At 53.3% G+C, this 15,251-nt stretch overlaps 1 protein-coding gene across 2 annotated transcripts in view; it reads right to left on the reverse strand.

Annotated features, from left to right (window-relative positions):
• Nucleotides 1–15,251, reverse strand: part of CHD2 (chromodomain helicase DNA binding protein 2) — a 2,197,496-nt gene that overhangs the window by 1,094,754 nt on the left and 1,087,491 nt on the right. The window lies entirely within an intron of this gene.

Raw genomic sequence — 15,251 nt, forward strand, 5'->3', positions numbered from 1 at the left:
GGGGGGTCTGCCAGCCTGTGCCAATCCCACCCCTCAGGTGGGAGAGGCAAGGTGAAGCACGACCCCGGGCTCCGGCCATCTTGAAGATTGGGAGCCCTGCCCAATCTCAGCTAGGTTCCTGCCCCCCTCCCACAGGAGAGGAGCAGGCTAGGAGGTGTATCCACCCCAGGACAGGGACCTAATGGTCCCTGCCCTTGCCCTACCTGTAACGCCCCTAAATTCATTATTTAGGGGCACCCTGAAACTTCCTTCCTCAGATCCGGACACGAAAACAAGAAAGAAGATCAAGAAGAAGAAGATCCGCCATGCAGATACTAACAACAGGACAACACCAACTGACTTGGCCCCAACCCTACCGGCCTTTCGATCATGGAACCTGCTCTTGCTAAATCCCGGCGACTCCTGCGGACAGCAACCTTGGACAACCCAGAGGACCTGCCTGCCTTGACCCTCTAACAGACTGGGACTCCCCTGAGCAGAGGCTCTGCTCCAACAGCAATACCCCTGGTGCCAGCCGGGAACAGCAAATCCAGCCTACTCTGCACACGCCAAGCCCAGCTCATGCCTGAGTGATCCAAGACCACGAGGACGTCCACACGGCGACTGGGACCTGAAGTCCAGTGCCCAAAGATCCTCCTCGACGACCCAGACGACGCCTGCAGCCTCAGAACCAGGGACCCCCCCCAACCGCGACCAGCTGAGGGTAAGATTTCCCAACACCAAAAGACATCCCTGCACCCGGCACCCCACGGTTCCCTGTGCCTTCCTTTGGGGTACCTACCTCTTCTCCTAGATCCCAACTTACCTCTCAAAGCGGTGGTCACACTTGAAGAATCTCCGTCCCCGAGCCTGCAGCCTTTGTTCACTTTGACACTTTCCAATTGGATAACATTGAGCACCCGACGGCTCAAAAGCACGTTACTTACCTTCGGTAACAATCTATCTGTAAGAAACAGAAGTTAGTGTTAGATTCCTTACCTTAGAATATCCCGAGGCATCAGGCTGGATCCGGAAAGTTTTCGTCAGCAGTACCCTTGCGCGTCGGTAGGCGTCTTCTGGGGCTCCGCGTCCGTCGTCGGCGTCGTCGTGTTTGCCGGGATGACGTCGTCGGAGTAGTTAGACGCCGCCCTCGCGCGCTGACGTCAGTTCTGTACATAGCTTTCAGCATCAGGAATGCAGAGCCATGATACAAACCGACACTGGTGCCATGAAACTAGGGCCCTCAAAGGGAGATACCTTAACCCTAGATATCGGTTCGCAGAACGGGGAGAATGGGTGGGGCGGTAAGGAATCTAACACTACTGTTTCTTACAGATATATTGTTACCGAAGGTAAGTAACTTGTGCATCTGAAAGAAACAGGTTAGTGTTAGATTCCTCACCCTAGAATAGATACCCCAGCAATACCAACCCCGTTGGTGGGTCTGCGAACCAAGATCACACCAGAAAGTCCTGGAGAACGGAACGGCCGAAAAAGCCATCTCTCCTTTCTTGGCTGTCCAGGCAGTAGTGCCTAGCAAACGTGTGCAGTGAGGCCCACATAGCTGCCTGACAGATGTCCTGCAAGGGGACTCCCCGACCCAGGGCAGCAGTAGCCGCCGTGGCTCGAGTGGAATTGGCGCGCATTTTTTTGCCAAGGAATAACAGACCTTGATGCACAAGACGACCCACCGAGAGATGGTCTGCTTGTGCACCGCCCGTCCCTTCTTAGCGCCCACGTAACCAACAAAGAGCTGGTCGTCCACCCGGAACTGGTGAGTGCGGTCTAGATAGAAAGAGAGCGCACGTTTTGGGTCCAGACGGTGGAGCCTCTCTTCCTCTTTCGAGGGATGCCGAGGCGGAAAGAAGGTGGGCAAGGTGATGGACTGCCAGATATGAAAGGCTGTAACCACCTTTGGCAGGAAAGAAGGAAGAGTCCTCAGAACAACCTTGTCCGAATGGACAGAGAGGAAAGGAGGTTTAGAAGATAGAGCCTGGAGCTCACTCACTCTCCTGGCAGAGGTGATGGCAACCAGAAATGCAGTTTTAAGAGTCAGAAGATGTAGAGGACAGTAATGAAGTGGCTCAAAGGGAGCGCACATCAGATAAGTCGGTAAAAGGTTCAAGTCCCACTGAGGCATCACGAAGGGAACAGGAGGAAACGTGTGTGATGCCTTTCAAGAATCTACTAACAACAGGGGACTTGAAATAAGAAGGCTGATCAGGAAGCCTTAAGAAGGCTGAAATGGCCGAGAGGTAGCCATTAAGAGTGCCCAGAGCAGAGCCCTGCGTGGCAAGAGAAAGAAGGAAGAGGAGAACCTCTGAAAGGGGGCGGAGAGTGGATCCACAGCCTTTGCTGTGCACCATGCCACAAATTTGTTCCACCTGCAGGCGTATACCGACTTTGTGGAGGGACGCCTGGCTGCCAGAATTCCATCACAGACTTCAGGAGGCAAGTCAAATGGTCTCAACAGTCGCCGCTCAATCTCCACGCATGTAGGTGGAGACTGGACAGGTTCAGGTGGAGGACCGTCCCCTGCTGCTGCAACAGAAGGTCCTCCTGAAGAGGCAGACAAATCGGGGGATCGACTGACATGCTGAGTAGCTCGGATACCAGTATCTTCGTGCCCAGTCCGGAGCCACAAGGATGACTTGCGCCCGGTCTCGCCTGATCTTCTTCAGCACTCTGGGCAGAAGTGGTATAGGCGGAAAGGCGTACAACAGACCGCAGCTCCACCTTTGACGAAAAACGTCTCCGAGCGAGTGCCGCCTTGCAAATTCCAACGCGCAGAACTGATGACATTGCGCGTTCTCTTCGGTGGCGAATAGATCTAACCAAGGCTCTCCCCACTGCCGAAAGAGACCTTGCACCACGTCCGAGTTCAGACGCCATTCGAGATCAATCATGCACCGGAACCTGCCAGGTGTTGAACCACCAGGATGACGCCCTGGTGTTCCAGCCATGTCCAGAGGCGCAGAGCCTCCTGACAAAGGCTCCACGACACCACCCCGCCTTGTTTGTAGCAGTACCACATGGCGGTGGTGTTGTCCGTGAACACCTGCACTACACTTCCCCGGATAGAGTGAAGGAATGCCTTCAGTGCAAAACGGATCGACCGCAGCTCCAGAAGGTTGATATGGAGCTGGGACTCCACCAGAGACCAGAGACCTCTGATCTCCGCCTCTCCCATGTGGCCCCCCTATCCCAGGAGGGATGCATCCGTGACTACTACGTGCACCGGTTGGTGTAGGGAGAGGGATCTGCCGCTGACCCAATCGCGGTTCGTGAGCCACCACTGCAACTGACTCGCTGTGCCCTCCGAGATCAGGACATGGTCGAAAAGGTTGCCCTGATGCTGTGCCCACTGAAACTTCAGGTCCCACTGCAGAGCCCGCATCCGCCACCTGGCGTGATGCACCAGAAGGATGCAAAAGGCCATCAGCCCCAGGAGCCGCAGCGTCAACCTGACCGAATCGCGGGATAAAGGCTGAAAAATCGGAGCCTGAATATCCTGAACCCACTGATCGGGAGGATAAACCCGAAACTGCGCCGAGTTAGGAACCGCTCCGATGAAAAGGAGCATCTGAGAGGGGCACAGGTGTGACTTCAGTACGTTGATGGAGAACCCCAGCGAGTGCAGGAGGTCGGACGTAGTCTGGAGGTAGGAAACGACTGTTTGGGGCGAGCCCGCCTTCAACAACCAGTCGTCGAGATAGGGGAAGACCGGAACCCCTGATCTGCGCAGATGAGCTGCGACCACCGCCATCACTTTCGTGAACACCCGAGGGGCGCTGGTAAGGCCGAAGGGGAGCACTGTAAACTGAAAGTGCTCTTGGCCTACCGTGAATCACAGTAGCACTGGCAGGACGGGAATGTGGAAATATGCGTCCTTCAAGTCCAATGCTACCATCCAGTCTCCAGGGTTTAGGGCAGCAAGGACCTGAGCTAAAGTCAGCATCTTTAACTTCTCCTTCCGGAGGAAGCCGTTGACGCTCCGGAGGTCCAAGATAGGGCGTAGGCCTCCTTTGCCCTTCTTGGGTACCAGAAAGAGTGGGAGTAGCAACCATGTCCTACTTCTGGCCCAGGAACGCGCTCGATGGCCCCCCAAGAGGGCCATAACTTCCTCCTGCAGAAGTTGCAAGTGATCCCCGACATGCGGTGGCATTGCGGTGGCATGGCTGGAGGGGTCGCCTCGAAGGGGAGGGAGTAGCCCCTTTGGACGTTTTGCAGCAACCACCTGTCCGACGTAATGGAGTGCCAGTGGAGGAGGTGATGGCGGACCCTGCCCCCCACTGGTGACGAATGGGCCGGAAAGGTCGGACTAGGAAGGCTTTGAGGCAGATGCTGCGGGAGCGCATGTGGACTTACCTTGCCGAGGTCCCCCGGCACCGCCACGACGGTTACTACGTCCACGGCCACGTTGAGGCTGGTTCTGCGGCCTGTGGCTGGCAGGACGTGTGGGGGTGCCCCTTCCTTGGCCATGAATGGGGCGAAAAGCAAAAGTTTTCTGGCGCTGACCCGACAGGCCCAAGGACTTGGCCGTAGCCCTGGAGTCATTGAAACGCTCAAGTGCACAGTCTGCTTTGTCACCAAAGAGGTGACGGCCATCGAAGGGCATGTCCATGAGCATGGCCTGGACACCCCCGAGAAATTGGCGGACCTCAGCCAGGCGTGGCGCCGAACTGCAACAGTCGTGGAAATGGCCCTTCCCAGCGAGTCCGTGGTATCCAGTCCACACCTGAGGGAATAACGCGCCGCATCCCGCCCCTTCCGCAATGGCTTGGGTGAGCCGGGCCTCCTCCAGCCACTAGGGTAGCACGTTCGCAACCGTGTCCCACAAAGAGTGGTTGTAACGGCCCAAAAGGCAAGCGGTGTTGATAGATCGCAACCTCAAACTTAATGAGGAGAACAGTTTCTTCCCAAACTGATGAAACCTTTTGGATTCCTGATCCGGGGGAACGGTCGGGAATGCGGTCTGGGACGTAGAGGTCTGGATCACCAGGCTCTCTGGGGTGGGGTGCACGGACAGAAAGATAGGGTCGCCCGGAGCCGTGTGGTGGCGTCAGGCCATGTTCCGATCCACAGGGGGAACTGTGGAGGGTTTGGACCAGGTGCCCAACAGAACGTCCGTGAGGGCCTCATTGAACGGCAGTAGAGGCTCCGAGGAGCTTACTGGCGGCTGAAGCACCTCAGTGAGGAGATTAGTCCTCACGGCCTCAGCAGGGAGCTTAAGAGCCAAGGGCATAAGTGGCACCCTCCTCCGTAGCCATGGAGGGAGGGGAGATGAATCCAGTGTCGGACGAAGTGTCCAGACCATTGGCCTCCTTTAGCTCGTCTGCCCAGTCCTGGCTCAACTGGCACTGCTGTGCCAGCGGGTCCTCAGACCCCTCCCAGTCCTCCCCTTCATCCGTGACCTGGTAAACAGGCTGGAATGACGGAGCCGGGTCGTAGATGAAGGCCTCACTCATCGACGCCGGACCGGGGCTGACACTGCGACCGACGTCGTCCGAGGACGGCGCCGCCAGCAGAGGGGTCGTAAGGTCAGCTGCCGTCGACCGGGATCCAGGGACGGATCCCACGGGGGGCGTCGGCACTGACATCGACCACGGCGCCGAAGCACCCGACTGCGCCAGGGCCGGAGCCACCGGCCCGCATAGGCCCCAAAGCCTGAGGGGCCCGAAGGCGCGCCGGCAGACCTCAACAGAGGGAAGGAAGACCTCATGGCAATGAGGAAGTCACGAATCTCCTCCGGCGTTGCTCGCAGGCCAGGGACCGGAGGGTATGGGCCTGGAGGCAGCGCCTGTGTCGCCCGAACCCTCAGCCGCATCGCGCAAGCGGAGTCAGAAGAGCGATGTCGCCTCTTCGACGAGTTCTTTGAGTGCCTCGACTTACCGGTGGACTTGGAGCCCGACGAGTGCTGGCGATGACTCGACGAGTGAAGACTGGGGCTCTGCGACCGGTCCCTCGAACTCCTCCTCGACCGGGACCTTGAGCGGCGCGGGGCAGACTGCCGGATCTCGAGCAGTTTGCTGGACCGCTCCCGCCTAGCTTTCGAAGTCAAGGCCCGGCAGTCGGGGCATGACTTGTCGTGGTCGGCCCGAGGCAGTAGAGACACCGATGGTGGGGATCGGCCACCGACATCAGGCGGTGACAGGCCTCGCATGGCTTGAAGCCAGGCATCCCTACGGCACCAGGAGTTGAAGTAGACTCGAAAAAGAGATCCAAAACAGATCAAAAAGTTAGTCAAAAAATGACTTAAGAGTACTGCTCTTCCCGCGCGGAAGAAAGAATTACTGACATCAGTGTGTGAGGGCGGCGTCTAAGTACTCCGACGACGTCATCCCGGCGATCACGATGTCGGACGCGTAGCCACAGACGACGCCTACCGACGCGCAAGGGTACTGCTGACGAAAACTTTCCAGATCCAGCCTGACGCCTCGGGATATTCTAAGGTAAGGAATCTAACACTAACCTGTTTCTTTCAGAAGCACCCTGCACCCAGCCGCCTGAGTGCCACTGGGAGAGCACCTACTACCCTACTCTACTTTCCCACTTGCCCTGAGTAAGTCACCAGGAGCTCAGCTCCCACAGCCGCGTGGCCTGTTTGCAGCCACCAACCGCAGGCCGCCTCCCCTCCACTGGATTGCATTGAGCCTACTCTCTCTGCCCCCGGCTGCCCCTGTGCTGCGGAGGGTGTAACTACTGTACCTTTCTGACCCTGGGAGACCCCTGAGTCTATGCCCAGACTCTTAACTTTACCAGTCGGGTACTCACCTGCAAACCGATAACTTCCTTCCATAGGATAACATTGACAGGTTTGACTCGAAAAATCTTCGAAGTGTGAAGATTTGAAACTTTCAAATATTCATCTAAAATCAGCCGAATAACGAATTCCGAAGTACACACCTGTGAACAGGAGAGAAGCCAGTACTGTACCTTGTAACCCAGTACTGAACCGAAAAAGTAATTTGTAGTATCCTCATGTTGTATGTATGTTCTTGCATCTAGCTGCTCAGCCCAATGTGAGTGTTCTCATTAGAATCTTAGTGTGGGTGGAATGTTGGATGCATGAGAGAGCGAGTTAAGGATGGGCTGAGCGGCTAGCAGGCTGCTCCTGATGGGGCTGTTATCTTGACCATGATATCTGCATCTGAAGAACTAATAAACATCTTCTACATGTACCTGATTTGGTCTACGGTGTCTTCATATCTACACCAGAACCTGTGGGACCAACACACTACATAATTCTAACCATGTTTACTAGTAACCTGAATTTTCTCCATAGGAAACCATTGACTGCTTTTCTGTGAAATTTCTTCTAAGTGTCTATTGTTGCATACTTGAAATATTCTTTAAAAATCGTACCAACTACTGAAACGTAATTACTTACCTGTCTTAAGTAGAGATCCCTGTGCTGGACCTAGGAGCCCTGTACTGGATTACAAAAGTAACGAGAACGTACTTTACATGTGACCTGAATTTCCTCCCATAGGATAACATTGCTAGATTTTCACTGGAAAGTTTCTAAGTGTGAACTTTTAAAATACAGTTAATCTTCTTTAAAAAGTACTGCAATAACCAAAACGCTTTTACTAGACTGTTTTCAGCTTAGGTCCAGGGACTGAATCTAGGATCCAGTCCTGGAATGCCAAAAGTGATCTATAAAGTAATCCACTGCATTTATGTAGAAAAACCCATTGAGCTCAATGTTAAACAGTTGTGCTTGTGTAGTTTTCTCCGTGTTCCTGGTATCTTTCCCCCTCATACCCCTTGTTTTGTTGCAGTTTTTTGCCTGTTTTGTTCTTCCTTCGTGTTGTCCGCCGCCCTCCACCCTCCCTTCCCGCCACCGCCGCTTGGCCCCGCCCCTTTCTTCTCTTCTGTATCCCTCCCCGCTCCCGCCTCCCAGCTGCCCCGCCCACCCGCGCACTTGGCCTTAAATGGCGACCGTGCGACGCAGGTGAGTGTGACCCACTTGTGGGACACCCCCGCGCCGCACGGCCACCAGCTGCTGTGTGTGCCCCTGCCCGCCCTCTGCCTCGCTACTGCCTCGTTTTGCCGGCTGCCGGCTGCCCCCGCAGTAGGGTTGTTTTGACAATCATTTGTGCCTGTTTTCTCTCCTTAAACTCCGTGCATCTCCTTTTTTTCTTTCCTTATTTTGCCTGTTTTGTCCAACAGTTGTGCTTGTGTAGTTTTCTCCGTGTTCCTGGTATCTTTCCCCCTCATACCCCTTGTTTTGTTGCAGTTTTTTGCCTGTTTTGTTCTTCCTTCGTGTTGTCCGCCGCCCTCCACCCTCCCTTCCCGCCACCGCCGCTTGGCCCCGCCCCTTTCTTCTCTTCTGTATCCCTCCCCGCTCCCGCCTCCCAGCTGCCCCGCCCACCCGCGCACTTGGCCTTAAATGGCGACCGTGCGAACGCGCAGCGGTCACGCGCAGCGGGCGCGCCGATTGTGCGCCGAAGGCGCGCCAAAGGTAAGCCCGTCTGCGCCCGTCCGCGCCTGGACCGCGCCCAGGGCCAGGACCCCTGGCCCCCACCGACGGAAGCCGACCCGACGAACCTACAGCGCCGCCGACCTCATCGCACTCAACACCGGCCGCATCCCAGGATGTCACCGAGCCGCCCCGAAGCACACCCACGGACCCTTCAGCTGCCACGCCTGCAAGTTCACCTGCATCCGGACCTTCCCTGCACCCGCCAAGCCGAACTCCAGCAGCACCCACCTCAAGTGTATCCTGCTCAACACCCGCTCCGTCCACAGACACGCCGTAGAACTCTGGAACCTGCTCGACACCACAGCCCCAGACGTTGCCTTCATCACCGAGACCTGGATGAACGCCTCCTCAGCCCCAGACATCGCCATCGCCATCCCAGAGGGCTACAAGATCACCCGGAGGGACCGCGACAACCAGACCGGAGGAGGCATCGCCATCATCCACAGAGACACCATCCGCATCACTACCAACACCGATGACACCCTCACCACCGCTGAACACCTGCACTTCCAGATCCACACCAACCCGAAGACCACCCTCAGAGGCACCCTGATCTACCGACCCCCGGGACCACGCACACGATTCAGCGAGGACATCGCCGACTTCGTCAGCCCGCACGCTCTCCCCTCCGCCGACTACATCCTCCTGGGGGACCTCAACTTCCACCTGGAGAACAACAACGACCGCAACACCATCAGCCTGCTCGACAACCTCGACAACCTCGGACTCAAGCAACTGGTGACCACCCCCACCCACCTCGCCGGACACACACTCGACGCCGTCTTCTCATCCAGCAAAGACGTCACCTTCAGCCACGCCACAGAACTCCACTGGACGGACCACAGCTGCGTCCACTTCACCTTCAGAAGAACGACGATCCACCACCACCAGCAACAGGTTGCTCGAAGAAGCTGGAACAAGATCACAGCCGACCAGCTCACCGCTTCCCTGAGCCAGCACCCTCCCGCCAACTCAGCGAACCCCAGCCAGGCCGCCGACAACCTCACGAAATGGATCAACGACTGCGCGGACGAACTCGCCCCTCTGAGAACCCCACCCAGCAGATCCTGCAGCAGAAAAACACCATGGTTCACCGACGAACTCAAGAGCTCCAAGAAGAACTGTCGAGCCCTCGAGAAAGCCTGGAGAAGGGAACCAACGACGGACAACATGACCACCCTCAAGCTCGCCACCCGGAAGCACCACCAACTGATCCGCGCCACCAAGAAAAATGCATACAAGGACCGGCTGGACAACAACGCACACAACTGCAAGGAACTCTTCAACATCGTGAAAGAGCTATCCAACCCCAACGCCGGAAACAATGACATCACCCCGTCGCAAGAACTCTGCAACTCCCTCGCGTCCTACTTCCACAACAAGATCACGGACATACACAACAGCTTCAACAACCAACCAACGCAAGCCACAACCGCAACGACGCCACCCACCACCACCCTCCGCACCTGGACCCCGATCAGCACCGAAGACACCATCCGCACCATGAACTCCATCCATTCCGGATCTCCGACTGACCCCTGCCCTCACCACGTCTTCAACAAAGCCGACGCTGTCCTCGCACCCCACCTACGGGACATCATCAACACCTCCTTCGACTCCGCCACCTTCCCTGAGAGCTGGAAGCACGCCGAACTCAGCGCTCTCCTCAAGAAACCCACAGCAGACCCCACCGACCTCAAGAACTACCGTCCCATCTCGCTCCTCCCGTTCCCGGCCAAAGTCATCGAGAAGACCGTCAACAAACAGCTGGCCGCCTTCCTCGAGACGAATGGATCCCTCGACCCCTCACAGTCCGGCTTCCGAGCGAACCACAGCACTGAGACCGCCCTCATCGCCGCCACCGACGACCTTCGAACTCTGATGGACAACGGAGAAACAGCGGCCCTCATCCTCCTGGACCTCTCCGCGGCTTTCGACACTGTCTGCCACCGCACCCTAGTACAGCGCCTCAGCAACATCGGAATCCAGGAGAAGGCACTGGAATGGATCACCTCCTTCCTCGACGGAAGAACACAAAGAGTCCGCCTACCACCGTACAAGTCAGAAGCCACCAAAGTCATCTGCGGCGTCCCTCAAGGATCCTCACTGAGCCCCACCCTCTTCAACGTCTACATGAGCCCCCTCGCGGCCATCGCACGCCAACACAACCTCAACATAATCTCCTACGCTGACGACACCCAGCTGATCCTCTCCCTGACCAACGACCCCGCCACCGCCAGAGCCAACCTGCACGAAGGGATGAGAGACGTAGCCGAATGGATGACGACCAGCCGCCTGAAACTGAACTCAGACAAGACGGAGGTCCTCATCCTGGGATCCACGCCCTCCGCCTGGGACGACTCCTGGTGGCCCCCCGCCCTGGGCACCGCGCCCAAACCGACGGACCACGCACGCAACCTGGGCTTCATCCTGGACTCCTCCCTCTCCATGACCAGACAAGTCAGCGCCGTCTCCTCGTCATGCTTCAACATCCTGCGCATGCTACGTAAGATCTTCCGGTGGATCTCCACCGAGACGAGGAAGACGGTCACCCAAGCCCTCGTCACCAGCCGACTGGACTACGGCAACGCCCTCTACGCCGGAACCACTGCCAAACTCCAGAAGAGACTCCAGCGGATCCAGAACGCCTCGGCGAGACTCATCCTCGACATCCCCCGACGCAGCCACATCTCCGGACACCTGAGAGATCTGCACTGGCTCCCGGTCAACAAGAGAATCACCTTCCGTCTCCTCACCCACGCACACAAAGCCCTACACGACCAAGGCCCGAGCTACCTCAACAACCGGATCAACTTCTACACTCCCAAGCGCCTCCTCAGATCAACCAACCACGCCCTCGCCGCCGTCCCCCGCATCCGAAGAGCGACAACAGGTGGAAGGTCCTTCTCCTACCTGGCCGCCAAGACCTGGAACTCACTTCCCACCAATCTGCGCCTGACCCAAGACCACCTCTCCTTCAGGAAGAAGCTCAAGACCTGGCTGTTCGAGCAGTAGCGGCACCCCCCCCCCCCTCCCAGCGCCTTGAGACCCTACGGGTGAGTAGTGCGCTCTACAAATGACCTGATTGATTGATTGAACACCTTTCCTGCTTCGAACGTTGGTGCGGATCCTTCTATTGAGCGGGCGGGGCCGCGACGTTCAGCGGACGTGCGCAGCACTGCCGAGGTAGTGCGCGCGACGTCCGCTGAACGTTCACAGCACTTAAGGGTTTAAATTGTATTTAGAATTTTGTTGCCAATTGCAACCACTGTAGCTACTGTACTTACAAAGTCTATTGCCTTGCTGCAAAGTAATTACCTAAAGTTACTCATATTGAGAAAAGTATATTTTGATACCTGTTTTGATACCTGTTGGTTCTAAAATAAAACAACTATATATTTTGATATAAAAACAATTGGCCAAGAGTTGAGTTCTTGAGTGTGTGAAACCTTTTGCTGACTGAGTGTGTACAACAAGTGCTTTACACTGTCCTCTGATACTGCCTTACTGCTCGAACAAGCTACCACTATAGAGAGTAAGGTCAGATCTGACTTTGACCTCGGTTATACCTCTGGGGATTGGAGACTCTATACACACTGTACCTTACTTTGGTCCAGTATATATAGAGCCACTTTCTGGCTGAGTCGGCCAAATGATATAAAGTTCAAGAAGTGAATGTCACTACTGATACCAGCCTTATTGAGTAGAGCACTTGGGAAGAGGAACATTGTAGGTCGCCAGGGTTGATAAATTCCAAAATGGTTATCACGACCTTCAAGAACATGAGGAACAATGGAGCTCCAGGGTCAAATGGGATACCTGCACCTGTTTTTAAAATGGTGTCAGACTTCTGGGCAGCAATCCTAACCCCTCTCTTTAACCACATCCCCTTGACAGCTAAGACACCAGACATTTGGAGGGGCTCTATACTGGTCCCCATCTTTAAAAAAGGCGACAGTTTGAAGCCATCAAACTACAGGCTTATCGCCCTTCTCGATCTTGAAGCTTAGGCCTAAGCTCGTCTCTTTTTGAAGGATTTGGAGTCTGGGGCACAAGAAAAAGGCATTATTCCCTTCTATCAGTCAGGCTTTAGGTCACAGTTGTCGGCTCTGGATAACATCCTTGCGGTAGCTCATTTATCCTACATTGTTTTGCTATTTCATCGACTACAGCACAGCTTTCGATAAAGTTAGCTGCAGAAGGCAATGGTGGAAATTAGACAATTGGGGAATTCCATCTAAACTCCTAAACACAATTAGATCCTTATATGAAGATACCTGGGTGCGGTTCAAAACAAGCGCCTACAGAGTGACCCCCAAAATGGTTACGAACAACTGACTTAAACAGGGTTGTGTGTTGGCGCCCATCCTTTTCAATTTGTACACTGCAAACCTGGGGACTGCTCTGAAAGGTGCCAATCTAGTAGCGCCACGGCTGGGAAATGTGAGACTATGGGTACTACAATATGCTGATGGTACAGCAATCATGGATCACACTAAAGTGAGTCTACAGAGAGCCCTAATTGTAGTGGATCGCTTTAACAAGAATAACTTCCTGTCAGTCAACCAGGGGAATACCAAAGTCATCATCTTTGTGAGATACCATCTTAAAAGAAAGCACAATGGCCACTGGGTGATCTGCAAATTGTCATAGTGGCTTCATACAACTATCTTGGGGACTGGCAGAAGGGGCCAAGGCGAACATCCATTTGAAACAGCTGACCGCCAAGGTCAACAATGTTACGCATTTGCTAATACAATTGAGCCAACATCTGATAAGTCCTTCGGCTGGACCAATACGGACTGTTCTAAAAGCAAAACTGCTTCCAGCTATCAGTTATGGCCACTTGGCCTTCTCTGGGTTGTTGGATGTCTTTTTAAATTCAGCCCAAGCCAAACCATACACATCAGTGGTCCCTATCCGGAGGTCAACTAGGAAATCAAGGCTGAGATTGGAGCTAGGTCTCACAAGGCCGGATCTGACGTGCCAGGGGGACGTTATAAAGCTATATCTAAGGATCTTGAGACCTCCAGCAGATTCCTTAAGATATCAACTGAGATCCACCTTTGAGGCATGCCGGCCTTGGCAGTGTGATCAACATACTGAAGATAGAGCAGCAAGCCTACGCCTACTGGAAATTCCACTCAATACCTGGAAAAAAGAGATAAATAGACAAGTGTGTGAAACATCCTTTGATCAAGATATTAAGGCCCTTCACTCAAGTTTTAACCTAGAGCCATTGAATAAATCGTACATGTCGGGAAAAGCCCAACCCTACTTAAGCGAGGCCCAAACACTGTAAGCCTGAAGTAAAATCCTTTTGATGATAATTAATATACTATGTATCGCTGATTTTAATCCAGCATGGTAATATATATTTTTCCCTCATTGACCGTTATATTTTACTGTTCGACATTGTTCAAATTGTGGTGGTAAAGGTGGTACTTTCAGCTCTAAACCCACCGAAACGCGCGTCGACCTAGTGCAGAGTCTCATGCCTCGCATTGATATCTAATTGTTGGCAGAGGCTCTCTCTTGTCATATATAACCCTACTGAGTACAGATACTGTGTGAGTGTAGTTGGTGTGAGACTGGATGAAATGGAGTGATTGGAGTATGACTGTGAATATTGTTTGGTATCCAGGGGTGTTTTGCTGTATATACTGGTTTTGAAATTTTCTACATTTAGATTTTTTTGTATTTGCCTAATTTGGAAACAAATGTATTTTTGACTTAGAAATGTTGATTATGTATGTGTTTTTAATATAAATCATATTAAATAATGCGATAAAAAGGAGAAAAACCCTTTTTGATAAAAATGATAATAATGAAAAGGAAATGCATTGTGAAAATAAAAAGAACAGTGAGATGAGTTTTTGTTTTCACTGTTGTACTTCAAAAACTAATTGATGAAGAATTTGAACAATGTCGAACAGTAAAATATAACGGTCAATGAGGGAAAAATATATATTGTTGTGTCTATCTTCTCCCCTCATTTCCATGACCTATAATAGTTTCTGAGGGGGTCCCGTAATTCTTACTCTTTAATCCCGCATGGGCCGGCAAGGGGGAAAATACAGAATGTAGGCCATGCTCCTTCACGAAGGAATCCTGGCTGCACCTCCTATGCTGTTGCCCTAACTTAATAATGAACGTCAGCGACTCCTTCACCCGATCTGTATTGTCAACTGAGCAAAGACCTTCAGAGAAGCCTCAGCCTTATATTTTTCCAAATCAAAGACTATGGGGCATATGTATCACGCCCTTTTCTCGTTCGCAAACGGGCCGATTCTCAGAATCGACCCATTTGCGAACGGGAAAAGGCCTTTTTGGATGCATCATCCCAAAAGGGCATTGCAAATTAGAGAATCGCAAAATTTGTGGTTCTCTATTTTGCGACTGCATTTAAGGAATCGCACATTGCAATTCCTTAAATGCAATGTATGAAGCACAAAAAAGTGCAATTTGGCCTTAAGAAATCGCAAATTACCACCAACTTTAAGTTGGTGGTAATTTGCGATTTCTTTGAAAAAGTCACTTTTTTTGCATTTTTCAAAGTGCCATATGGCGCACATACATGCCCTTGGGGAATGTATGTGTGCCACATGTGTACACATACATATTTCAGGGGTGCAACAGGGTATCCTTTTGACAAACTTACACCCTTGAAATTGCATCCTCAATTTGCGATTCTCTAATTGTGAATCGCAAATTGAGAATGTCTTCCCATTCATTCCTATGGGGCTCACAATTAAGGAATATTAAGGAATAACAATTATTATTG

The sequence above is a fragment of the Lissotriton helveticus genome, chromosome 3_1 (assembly GCF_964261635.1).
Source record: "Lissotriton helveticus chromosome 3_1, aLisHel1.1, whole genome shotgun sequence".
In the NCBI taxonomy this organism is placed as follows: Eukaryota; Metazoa; Chordata; class Amphibia; order Caudata; family Salamandridae; genus Lissotriton; species Lissotriton helveticus.